The sequence below is a fragment of the Mercenaria mercenaria genome, chromosome 8 (assembly GCF_021730395.1).
Source record: "Mercenaria mercenaria strain notata chromosome 8, MADL_Memer_1, whole genome shotgun sequence".
In the NCBI taxonomy this organism is placed as follows: Eukaryota; Metazoa; Mollusca; class Bivalvia; order Venerida; family Veneridae; genus Mercenaria; species Mercenaria mercenaria.
Genome location: NC_069368.1, coordinates 58,893,290 through 58,906,209, shown reverse-complemented (window position 1 = coordinate 58,906,209; position 12,920 = coordinate 58,893,290).

Sequence of the window (12,920 nt, the reverse complement as noted above, 5' to 3'; positions counted from 1 at the left end):
TACAGACAGAAAATATTTGGATATGCATATACGAACACATTATTCATTTGCAAATATTCCAACTAATCCCCCATAAGTAACCCACTAGCACAATATGTTGACCAGCGTACAATTAGTTGGACTGGAAAAGGCTAAAGCAGTTGACATGAAAATAAAACCCTAGCTTTTAAATCACTAGTGAACCCCATAACTCTAATTACTTGATTAAGTTCTCAGTTAAAAAAAAAACTTAAAGCAAAAGATCAAACATTTGCAGATTGGGATACCTTTCATAAATGTTGATTTTTTTTTTATTTGGGTGGAGTAATAGGTAAATACTTACATAATATGTGATTGAATAGTGATTTTTAAATCTAATTTGCACATTGTTGTTGTTTGCCTAGTCATTATTTTCATAAAATTGAAAAATTTTCAGCTGACCTAGTGGCCTCCATTGGTGTTGTTATTGTTTTTTTTTTTCTGCACTGCCAAAGCGAGGTTCCGGTGGGGAAAGACCCATGGTGTCAAATTATGTAGGGAATAACTAAGTTTCGTGAAATAATAATAAAGAATTGTTAAATTTTCTGCTTTATTTTCACGAAGAGCATGAATTTGCCGTGTGTGCGAAACCGCGTACAGTCCGACACCGGGTACACTGATTCGACAGTTACAACCAGCCACCACTCATTCATCCATAAGCGAGGTACGCAACGGGGGAAGAAGTTTACTTTCGTTTTCTCTGGCGGTGATAAATTACTAAAAACTTTTACTACAAAATCTAGGTCAAAATCCATGTTACTCAGCTAACGCCGAAAAACTGATATAAAAGACAGAGTGAGCGGGGTGATCCCGAATATTTCGAATGTGAATATAAAGTTCATAATTCTAGAATCCGTTGCTGCTTTTTTTTTTTTTTTTTTTTTTTTTTTTTTTTTGTTCGTTTGTTTAAAACAGTAGTCCTCAGTTGATGTCTCTCTCACACACAATACCAGATTATAAAAAATAAATGAGGAACTACTTTTTACACGTCCAGAATATTTGTGTGATGCGGTTGCATAGAAACAGAAACAAAAGAAAAAACCTAAACGACGCGAGGTTGAAATTTGGTTGGTGATTTAGAGCTATAGCCAAGCACTGGCTAAAAACAAAAAATAAAGTGATCTGTGAGTTACGGACAGTGTTTAAACTATGGAGAGGTTAGTTGTAAGCGTTAGTTACGCAGTAAAAACGTAAGAAAAGTGTAATTTAGGTTTCTAGAATAGTTCCAACCTGAAAAACGGAAGATAAAAACTTGCCCTCAGCAGGTGTATTGTTAACCTTCCAAGCGTTCAGTCTGGAAAAAGTACATATGTGAGTTAATCAGTCAACATGGCAGTCAAAACCGAGTAGCTTAAAGCGTGCTCCAGCCTGCTAACCGTTGCACATCAGGCCCAATTACATGTAAAATAATCAGAAAATAACTTTAAGTTTACAGTTTCAATCAAATGTAATTAATATATGTTATTCAAGCTTATGAATTTTGGTATTTAATGGACATGAAGAACAACTTGGGATGTGTACTTTTAAATGATACGACACTTTGAAGTGAGTGTGTAAATAGAAGTCATATCCGTTTAAAGATAAAGGGCTGTTACATACACTGGGCTCACAATAAACATAGACAAAGTGGTTGTTTAAAAGCAGTAAATGTCTAATAAAAACGCGAAACCACTTCGTTCTGTTTGATCAGTTTATCAGTACAGTACTACAGACTCGATGTAAATAATTCACTACAAGATATGGTCCTCTCAGTTAATATGGAAGATGGGTTTATTAATTTTATATCCACTAAATTACGATAAGCAGACCTTGGGGTTAATATAGCGCTTTACAAAGAAAAAAACAACGTTTTGATCAAAAGATATTATTCATTAGTTTCAGTAAATATTATATTGCACTCGGTATGTTTGACAGTGGCTGACAAAGACCGAATAGTACTTGTACATTAGTAAATATATTAATACTTAGCAAGGAAAGAAAGTGCAGAGATACTTAAAACAGTGATTTTGATAATCTCCCTTTTCTACTTTTTTTGCCTGGAATATATAACATTATAACTACTAGAATAATGGTGGATGGCAATAAGAGGCAAATACAGAACAACAAACCAAAAGATCCTTCTAATAAGTGAAAACCAGGTTTTCAAAAGAGTTGACGACTCTTTTGTCTTGAATTTTGTTCTGCAGATATACACAGTTTATCCCTAGGAATATCTTATCTTAGATATCTATCTTAGTAAATGGGTAGGCTAACGACATTACGTTATTGTTAACAGATACGGATTTATCGTTTATCGTGTGACGGTTGTTCTTAATTTATGTTTTTAGTAATATTTGTTAGTAATGGCTAATGAACTTGACCTGTGCTCGGATGACACACATATATTTGCCGAAGTTTTCGTACTGTTCAGTTGTGCCACATTTTTAGCTACCTGGGACTTTCAGCAGGAGGACCTTCGTTTCCTGATAGATAATTTTTGAACGGCTAGGGACTTGTGGCTGGCCTCATTTTGTAACTTAAGGATGTAGGATCTTTTTTTTTTCTAACGTTAAGAATTTGTTTAAGCATTTCTGAAATTTTGTAAAATTGAAAAAATGGTGGAACTTTATAAAACACATGATATCACACTAAATGTCATAGGGATTTCAGGTCTTACCAGTTACTATGAATACAAGGTTATATCAGTATTATATAAGCATAAATGTCACTAACAAATCTCTTTCAGTTTTAAATGCTGACATAATTACCCCACCCACTTTATTTTCAATGGAATAAACATATTCACCGAGTCTCAACGTAAGCGTTGACCGGCGATATAATTACGTGCGAGCAGGTCGCTTTTTGCGGTTGTTTTCACCAGTCAAGGTAATATTTTCCTTCGTGTTTTTTTTAATTTTTAAAGCTTTGTTATTAAGAATTGGCCGAGGATGACCTACAATGGACGCGCTTTGAAGGTGATGTATTGAATTTTTCATGTCATTTGTATTTTTTCTAACATTCAGGAAATATTCACTAAAAACAATTATTTGGATACCATATCGTAGTTTTCTCGCTTTAAATGGATAAATTACTGTTAAAATGTCCTTTGATTTAGTTATACATGTACAATATACCCACTATAAAAGATCGGTCACCGTTATATGCAGTTTCAAAAATCACATAGCCCGGCAAAACCCGGCCGTCGGCGAAGGTGCTGTCTTACGTCCGAGTCGGCGGTACACCAAAATAAAAATGCATACGTACGAGCTGGTGGAATTTATGAAAAACGATATTTTCATAACTTTTTAGGATCCGACAGTGGACAAAATGCATTTTTATCGATATATAGACTACCATTTCATGTTTCTTCGTTGTGCACAGTCATTTTAACATATGTCGGTTTCATACTCGAAGCCTGTACTAAATTTATAATGAATTAAAGTGTGGCGGGGGACACAGGCCCCATCTAACGATCCTTATGGTATAGTATTTATATAGTAATTATATAATGCTATACCATAAGGATACCGTTAGATGGGGCCTATGGCGGGGGACAGTAACTGTGTGCACAATAAATAAATCGTAAAGACCCGTGGTGACATTTCAACTTCATTATTTCACGATTTCTGCTTCATGATTTCACGATTTCCACTTCATGAATTCACGATTTCACGATTTCCACTTCATGAATTCACGATTTCACGATTTCCACTTCATGAATTCTAGATTTCCACTTCACGAATTCTCGATTTCCACTTCACGAATTCACGATTTCACGATGGTGAAATCGTGAATTCATGAAGTGGAAATGGTGAAATCGTGAATTCGTGAAGTGGAAATCGTGAATTCGTGAAGTTGAAATCGTGAATTCGTGAATTCATGAAGTTGAAATCGTGATTTCGTGAAGTGGAAATCGTGAATTCGTGAAGTTGAAATCGTGATTTCGTGAGGTGGAAATCGTGAATTCATGAAGTTGAAATCGTGAAATCGTGAATTCATGAAGTGGAAATCGTGAAATCGTGAATTCGTGAAGTGGAAATCGTGAATTCGTGAAGTTGAAATCGTGAATTCGTGAAGTGGAAATCGTGAATTCGTGAAGTGGAAATCGTGAATTCATGAAGTGGAAATCGTGAAATAGTGAATTCGTGAAGTGGAAATCGTGAAATCGTGGATTCATGAAGTTGAAATCGTGAATTCGTGAAGTGGAAATCGTGAATTCATGAAGTTGAAATCGTGAAATCGTGAATTCGTGAAGTTGAAATCGTGAATCCGTGAAGTGGAAATCGTGAATTCATGAAGTGGAAATCGTGAATTCGTGAAGTGGAAATCGTGAATTCATGAAGTGGAAATCGTGAAATCGTGAATTCGTGAAGTGGAAATCGTGAATTCGTGAAGTTGAAATCGTGAAACCGTGAATTCGTGAAGTGGAAATCGTGAATTCGTGAAGTTGAAATCGTGAATTCGTGAAGTGGAAATCGTGAATTCGTGAAGTGGAAATCGTGAAATCGTGAATTCGTAAAGTGGAAATCGTGAATTCGTGAAGTGGAAATCGTGAATTCGTGAAGTTGAAATCGTGAAATCGTGAATTCGTGAAGTTGAAATCGTGAAATCGTGAAGTGGAAATCGTGAATTCATGAAGTGGAAATCGTGAAATCGTGAATTCAAGAAGTGGAAATCGTAAATTCAGGAAGCAGAAATCGTGAAATCGTGCATTCATGAAGTGGAAATCGTGAAATCAAGAAATCGTGAAATCGTGAAATCAAGAAATCGTGAAGTTTTTTCGTGAAATCGTGAATTCGTGAATTCATGAAGTGGAAATCGTGAAATCGTGAATTCATGAAGTGGAAATCGTGAAATCAGGAAGCAGAAATCGTGAAATAATGAAGTTGAAATGTCACCACGGGTCTTTCGTATTTTAGGTATAAATTATGACATTGTCACACTATGATGCGTCATCAATGACGCGATCATTTTAAAGCCAGATAGAGATATTTTAAATTCTGAATCAAATTGATAGATACATTTAATATTTGTATTTCAGTCATCTACCATGGATGAAATTGTAAGCCTAAACATGAAAGTGAACGCGGCTGTGTCATCAATATTGGATGACATGAAGGGTGTGATCGCTAGGATGTCTAGAGTATAGGATTTTTTTTTTTAATTGTCCCATTGAACGTTCGTACCAGCACGGATACCTCCCACTTAAATCTGGCAGACCAGAGCCCTTCTAGAAAATTGATCTGACTATAGAATTTTCCAGATATAAAGTAGGCCCGAGTTGTTCATATGTTAGTATCTTTTATTCTAAGGATGTACTTCTAATGTTCAGAATGTTGGTGGCAATTTCCCGTGCAATAAAGGTAGGTATTGCCTTATATATTAACAGTAAATGATCAATGGAATGTTTGTTGTTACTAAATAGTTTTTATTCGATAGCTATTGGGTAAAATGTATCTAGATCAAAGAAATAAATTTTCTTAATTATAGAAAAAGAAAATTGATTTACTTTCAGTGTTGGTATGACCTAATTATGAACCTGTATCCAATATCACCAAAATCAAGCGTTTGGTTAATAAAACATTTGAGATTTTTCGTGCCATTGAATCGCAAAACATCTAAAAGTATACTTTTATATATATCATATAAAACAAGTGAGTATAACTGGGAACAAAAGCTGCCACTCGACTAATGTCAGTGCTTGATAGTTAACTATTAACTATCTTCATTGAAAGGTTTTGGTCGGAACAAAGTCATTTAAATCAAGTGATTTCTTTAAATCGGTAAAGTACCATAATTCTATGAGCACCGCATGAAACAGTAACTGAAATTTAAATTGCACAATCAAATATTAGTCAGGATGGTTCACAGAGTCTGTAAACTAGACTGCATATGTGCATAATTAAACTGCACACATTTCTCCATTTAGGAATTCAGTGTATTCATTTAATTTTGGGTTGTATATAGTATAGTAGTCGCAACTTGACCGCAATGGTTGAACTTAGGCTGATTATTCATATCGATTATTAAGGGGTGCTTTGGGTAGCCGTGTGTATTTATATGGAATTAGCTTGTATACAGTGCTGTGTCAAAGTATATACTTACATTTGATCGTTAAAACTTTCCAATACATTAATTTATATTTCCATTTCTCGTCCAGCTCGTGTTTTACGTACACTCCTTTTCAATAATAGGTTGTGTCTTATTATATATTATAATACAAAGGTCAACCACCGGGGTCAAGTTGCTTCCACTATACTTCAATTACTTTTCTCCCAAACGTTACTAGCAATAGTTACACCTATTAATATACAAAGCACATCTAGAAACGCAACATTTTTCAACATATATATATACATGTAAAAGGAAAGTGTGAAAGAAAAACGAGGGATAAAAACGTTGCGTATCTAGATGTACTTAGCTTTTAATAGGGCCAACTGTGGTTTAACTGTACTGTAAGCGTAGACACATGGGCAAATACTAGTCTGGCGATCGCGAAGGACACATTACTATTCGGTCACAAAATCCTGCTAAATGCGCTAAATGACTGTGCACAATGATGTGTTAAATGACTGTTCACAACGAAGAAACATGAAATAGTAGTCTATATATCGATAAAAATGCATTTTGTCCACTGTCAGATCCTAAAAAGTCTTGAAAATATCGTTTTTCATAAATTCCACCAGCTCGTACGTATGTATTTTTATTTTGGTGTACTGCCGACTCGGACGTAAGACAGCACCTTCGCCGACGGCCGGGTTTTGCCGGGCTATGTGATTTTTGAAATTGTATATAACGGTGACTGATCTGTAAAAGTGGGTATATCGTACATGTATATCTAAATCAAAGGATATTTTAACAGTAATTTATCCAATTAAAGCGAGAAAACTACGATATGGTATCCAAATACGTGTTTTTAGTGAATATTTCCTGAATGTTAGAAAAAAATACAAATGACATGAAAAATTCAATACATCACCTTCAAAGCGCGTCCATTGTAGGTCATCCTCGGCCAATTCTTAATAACAAAGCTTTAAAAATGAAAAAACTACGAAGGAAAATATTACCTTGACTGGTGAAAACAACCGCAAAAAGCGACCTGCTCGCACGTAATTATACCACCGGTCAACGCTTACGTTGAGACTCGGTGCCTTCTGTTGAAAATAATTTGGTCACTGATCACACCACTGAAGTTTCTAATTTAAAAGTTCGTATAGACGATCAACAAATTAAACTACCAACCATGTACTGGATTCCTAAATTGCATAAATAACCATATAAAGCCCGCTTCATCGCTAATTCAAGCTCTTGTACAACTACAAATATTTCAAAACTATTAACATCATGTCTAACTGCTGTGAAAGCCCACGTGGAAAGATACTGCGATAAAGTAAACGAAAACTCTGGTAAACATTTATTTTGGTCGATAATTTCTGGCGAAATCCTGGATAAGTTTAAAATTAATAATTACAAGGTATCTACAGTCAGTACATACGATTTTTCTACTTTGTATACCACTTTACCACATAACTTAATAAATGACAAACTAACTGCCCTAATTCAAAAGACTTTTGCCAGAGAGAATGCTACATTTCTCGCTTGCAGTTTTGATAAAGCTTTTTTTACTAGCAATATTATTAAACATTATACAATGTGGACCTGTGATGAAGTTTGTAAAGCCCTTTCCTTTTTATTGAACAACATTTACATCAGGTTTGGGAATGCAGTTTTTAGACAAGTAGTTGGTATTCCCATGGGAACAAATTGTGCACCCTTTGTCGCAGATTTGTTTTTATATTGTTATGAAAGAGACTTTATGTTGAGCCTTTCTCCAGATACGCCTGCAAATATTATAACTGCATTTAATAATACATCACGCTATCTGGATGATATTCTTAATATGGATAATCCGTTTTTAGTCAATTGGTGGGTACTATTTATCCTAGGGAGCTTCAGTTAATTAAAACTAACAATTCGGATACTGATGCTTCGTTTTTAGATTTACATCTCTCTTTTTATGACAATATTATGCATACCAAAATTTATGACAAGAGGGATGATTTTATCTTTAGTATTGTAAATTTTTCCCATTTGGATGGTGATGTACCTCAGGCTACATCTTATGGAGTATATATTTCTCAATTAATTCGGTTTGCCAGAGCGTGTAGTCATGTCAAGCATTTCAATGAACGTAATCTATATATTACAAGTAAACTTCTTCAGCAAGGCTACCGTTATTACAAATTGCGTAAATATTTTGCTCAGTTTTACTATCGTAATTCTGATTTAGTTTTAAAATTCAATAGTAATTTAAAGACACTTCTGCGAGAAGGTATTTCTAAACCCGTTTTTTATGGGGATGTGGTTTACAAACTTCGTAAGATCTTGGGTCATGGTAATTTTCCAAATGTATTTGGTAAAATTATAAAACGTTTTATTACTGCTTTGAGACATACCGCGTGTTTAGTGTTCAACCCCTTTACAGTTGGACACTACGCTTCCCTCTTTGATTGTGTCTGACGGAAGAGGGGGAGGACACTATGATAAGCAGTTTTTAAATCCTACCAGGACTGAACAGTTTTGATATCTGTCTTCTGGCCTGTTTCGTCGGGCCCTTAAGGGTGTTTCTCTTGTTGCTCTGTCTTCTGAAAAGGCATTGAGTACATACGTTTTTGGTTCTAAAGGTTTGCTTTTTATATCTTTATACACGAGCATTTTTGTGTTTTACATGCCATGCCTTTTTGTTTGCATTACGTGTGTTAGAGATTCACCTGGAGGGGATTACTTTTATTTACACTGTCCCGTGTCTTTGGAACATGGTGGGGGTAAGAGTGAGGTTGGGTGCGCACCATAAACCGGTTTAAGCTCCCCAGTGGTGTTTTTGCCACTGACCGTTCCAAGGCGGTGCTCCACTGTGTTCCTTTGTTTGTTCGTTTTGTCCTCTTGTGTAGGCTTTGTGTGTATGCGCGTGTATGTGTGTGTGTTCCTTTGTTCGTTTTGTCCTCGTGTGTTGGCTTTGTGTGTGTGCACGTGTGTGTGTATGTGTGTGTGTTTGTGGTGTGCACGTCTGCGTGCTGTAGGTTTCGTTTTGGGGAGGCTGCGATTTTGGTGCGTGGCATTCCCTGTTTGATATTTGTCTTTGTTTTTGTAAAAAACTTTTAAATGGTACATTATACGCCATATTCTAATTATTTAGCATTAATTTTTGGCAAAACAAATGTTAGAAAGAAATAGAAAATCTATTCGAAGAAACATTTTTCAAAATTGCGGATATCCCGAAAATGAAACGCTCGTACATGTATCCTAGTCTTAATGCGTACGTAAAATAGTGATAGAAGCTAGTTTTTGTATCACAACGAGCATGGAAAGTGAACCCATTGCTCGTCGGCTCGAACCTCTGGTTTACATGCATTATGTACATGATATGTATTATTTTAGAGAGGCTCATATTTCACATATTTTTTTATTTTGGCTTGATTTAGGATGAAAACAGGGATTTTTTTGTATGCCCACACGCAATCAGCCGAGCGAGTCTCCTTTAGCAGATCCTGCTTTAAGTGAGACCGAGAAAAATTAAACATGAAATTCTTGATCAATTCCATTGGGAATTTAAAACGTTTCTTTTATTTGCAATTATAGATAAAATTAAAAGTCACATCAACTTGATCAAGTTAAAATAGCCTATTTTCATTATAGATCTAGATAAGCTCAGAATGTAAATATAGATACAAATCAAACCTAGGCGTAGTTATGTTAAAGAAAGGAATAATCTTACATAATGATGTGCATGTGAGTCCTGTAGAACGGGAAATACACTCCTGTATCTGTTATGCAGCTCATGTTAAACACTGCTGTCCAGACGAGTGACGTCGATAACCTGTACGATGACGTAGCACAAGAACTACGTCACTATAGACTACATTTGTACACAATTTTATAGTGAAATCAATTTGTTTCGAATGTGTGCACTGTATGTTACGTCCATAGGCACCCGATTTTTTGGGCTACGCTCCTGCACCGCAGAGCGCGCGCGCGCCGACATATATCGTACCATGTCATGCACTGTAATTCAACCTACCTATATAAAAGGTGAAAAGTCCACAAACTCCCGTTTAAGAAATGGCATATTTTCTCCAGTTACTTAAAAAAACTAAAGGTACCGAAGCGACCATTATTGAAGCAACGGATGTTTACGTTTTGCACAGTAGACTGGTTTCAGAAGTTGTTGTTGTTGTGAGATGTTGCTGGCGCCAAATTTGAACGGTTGTTTTGACAGCACAGAAGTGTAAAAGAAGATATCAGAATAAAATAATGGAAAAGAATGTACTAAATTTAAATGATTGGTATGATCTTGATTCAAAATACACCGTCAGCACGTCAAATTGTTCTTGTAACTTGGGGCCTCATGACAGTGAGTTGCTGATTCGAATTTCCTTCCTCCTCACAGATTTTGTTCGAATCTCGCTTAAATATGCATCTTCGTGTGAGGTGTGTGGAAACCTTCCAACTGGTTTATTAAAGACCGCTGGATCACCTATGCTGAAATAGTTCTTTATGGGTCGTACTCCACCATCAAAAACAGGAAAAGTTGTCATATGGTCTAAATTCTGTCATTGTGGCTCTAAACCCAAAAGAAACTACATGTGATGTGCATAGTATGAACAAATAGATCTAAGAGTAGATCTAACAGTAATTAACAAGTCATCATAAGAAATATAACAAAACGAAAGTAGTAACAAAAAATGTTTACATGCTATAGATCTAGATACTTTCATCAGCCTATAGATGGTAGGGTATATGTGCGATTTTTATCAACTTAGAAAACTTGCGAAACAACGTTAAATATATACGCTGTTTTAATACAGGTCACTTTCTGACTACCTCGCAGTCAAAAAGTTGTGAGGCTATCATCAGGCATTTGATTATAAATAGATCTATGCAGGTACAGTCCCATAGCGTTCTTGGATTAACAATTAGATACCATTTGCATGGTCAGTACATCTACAAACTGTTATGAGACCCGTTTAAAATACTATTTTTTGAAACGTGCAGAAACAGTAGTTAGCTCAAAACTTGTTTCATGGGAGTTATTATATTTTGCAGTATTCTGTAAGTATGCTGAAACAGCAGCTAATATAAAAGACTTTATTGGGTTGTATTTATATGAGAAAAAAAAGCGAAAACTGACATGACTTTTGTTAACACTGATTTTCAATAAGTGGGTTCATTCGTTCTTCCACCTTGATAAAAAGCATTTATCAATTAACCACGTGAATACGTTTTGTGTTGAAATATAGACATCATTGAAGCTGTTAGGGAAAATAAGGTTTATCTAATTACATGTGCAAGAACATTAAACAGCCATTCTCCCAAAATCGACTCATATTGGAAAAAAAATATGTCGCCGAGCTTTCAGTAATATTTTTCAAAATGTTCGAGCACAAAACTTTGAACTTGGGCTTAAGCTTATACCAGCAATATATTGACAATTACTTAAAACATGTTTTGGTATCTTATTGCACAATTAGCATACACGAGTAGACGTTAAAATTGCCAAATATTATAAAAAAAACCCATGTCGCCACGCTAATCTGCGAACTAAAATGGGCTACTTCGTCATTCTACGGCATCATTTGGTATTGGTGTTTCAACTTTTTAACTGTACCTATATTTATCATGATACAATGAAGCATGTTTCCCATCAGAAACTGGTATTTTGGTAGTAATTTCTCTTTGTATCGATGTCGCCAGAACACGTCTATGGTACCGTAACGAATTTTGAACATAGTCTAGCGAACGATGATTACAATTAAATAATCGTTTTGAAAGTGCGTTGAATGTGTAAATGGTTAAAGTCATCAGCAAAATTCCAAGAATAGGCTTGCCAAAAGAAATAAATGCTTAGAAGCCGTTCAAAGTCAGAATTAAAAATGTCGCATTTCAAGTACTATGCTTCCGTAACGCTACTATTATAAAAACTGAGCGCCCAAATGTGAGATTGGAGTTAGAATGATAAACACTGTACAGAGAATGCTTCGAAACATAATCTGTCACAACGGTAAGTTCATCTTTGTTTATTATATAAGACAATAAACAGTTTTTATATGCTTCCGTAACACCTATTTTCCGTAACATTATGTTCCGTAACAAACTAAAAGGCCGTGTATATGCAAATGACAGTCATAGAAATGTTATATATAAATGATGTTTTATTCCAGATGTTGTATAAAATTGCTGTGTTACTTTTTTATTAAGAAAACTGACATTTTGGAAGTGTATGATGGTAGAATAGTATATTTGCAGATAATGGTGATAAAAACTGAAATTGCGAATCCTAAGGTGAAAAATTATGTGAACTAAGTGCCTTCTGTTATTAAACAAAGTCTGCCTATTACAAAGTTCTGTTATAGTTCTAAAAATATTTAGTATTTCTGACTTTTTTATATGTTTTTGTAAAAGTTACTTTTTAAAAACCTACTGTTTAACTTCAGACTGTTGTCTTATGCGTTTAATTCAAACAAGTTACATTTCTTTTGTTTTGAAGAATCTGTCAAGATTGCAGAAATTTTGAGACAATTTCAAGAGTTTGCTGATTTTCGCATTTCTTGTCGGCTAGATAAAAGCTAACAAAAATGTGTAAATTTCACCGTCGGTTTTTACCCTTTACTATATTTATTTGTATGTAGAATTACTTTTTATCAAAAAAAAAAAAAAAAAAAAAAAAAAAAAATGAAGTAAGTAGCAAATTTTTGCATTTCTATGTAATACAACTCAATGAACCTATTTTCCGTAACAAAATTAGGCACTATCTTCTGGAGGGCATCGTGGTATCTGTACTTCTGCTAGACCGATGAAAAGAAAAACCAACTTACTGAGTCTTAAAATCAGTAATGTTTTATTTTCTTGTGAGTGTAGCCTTTGCG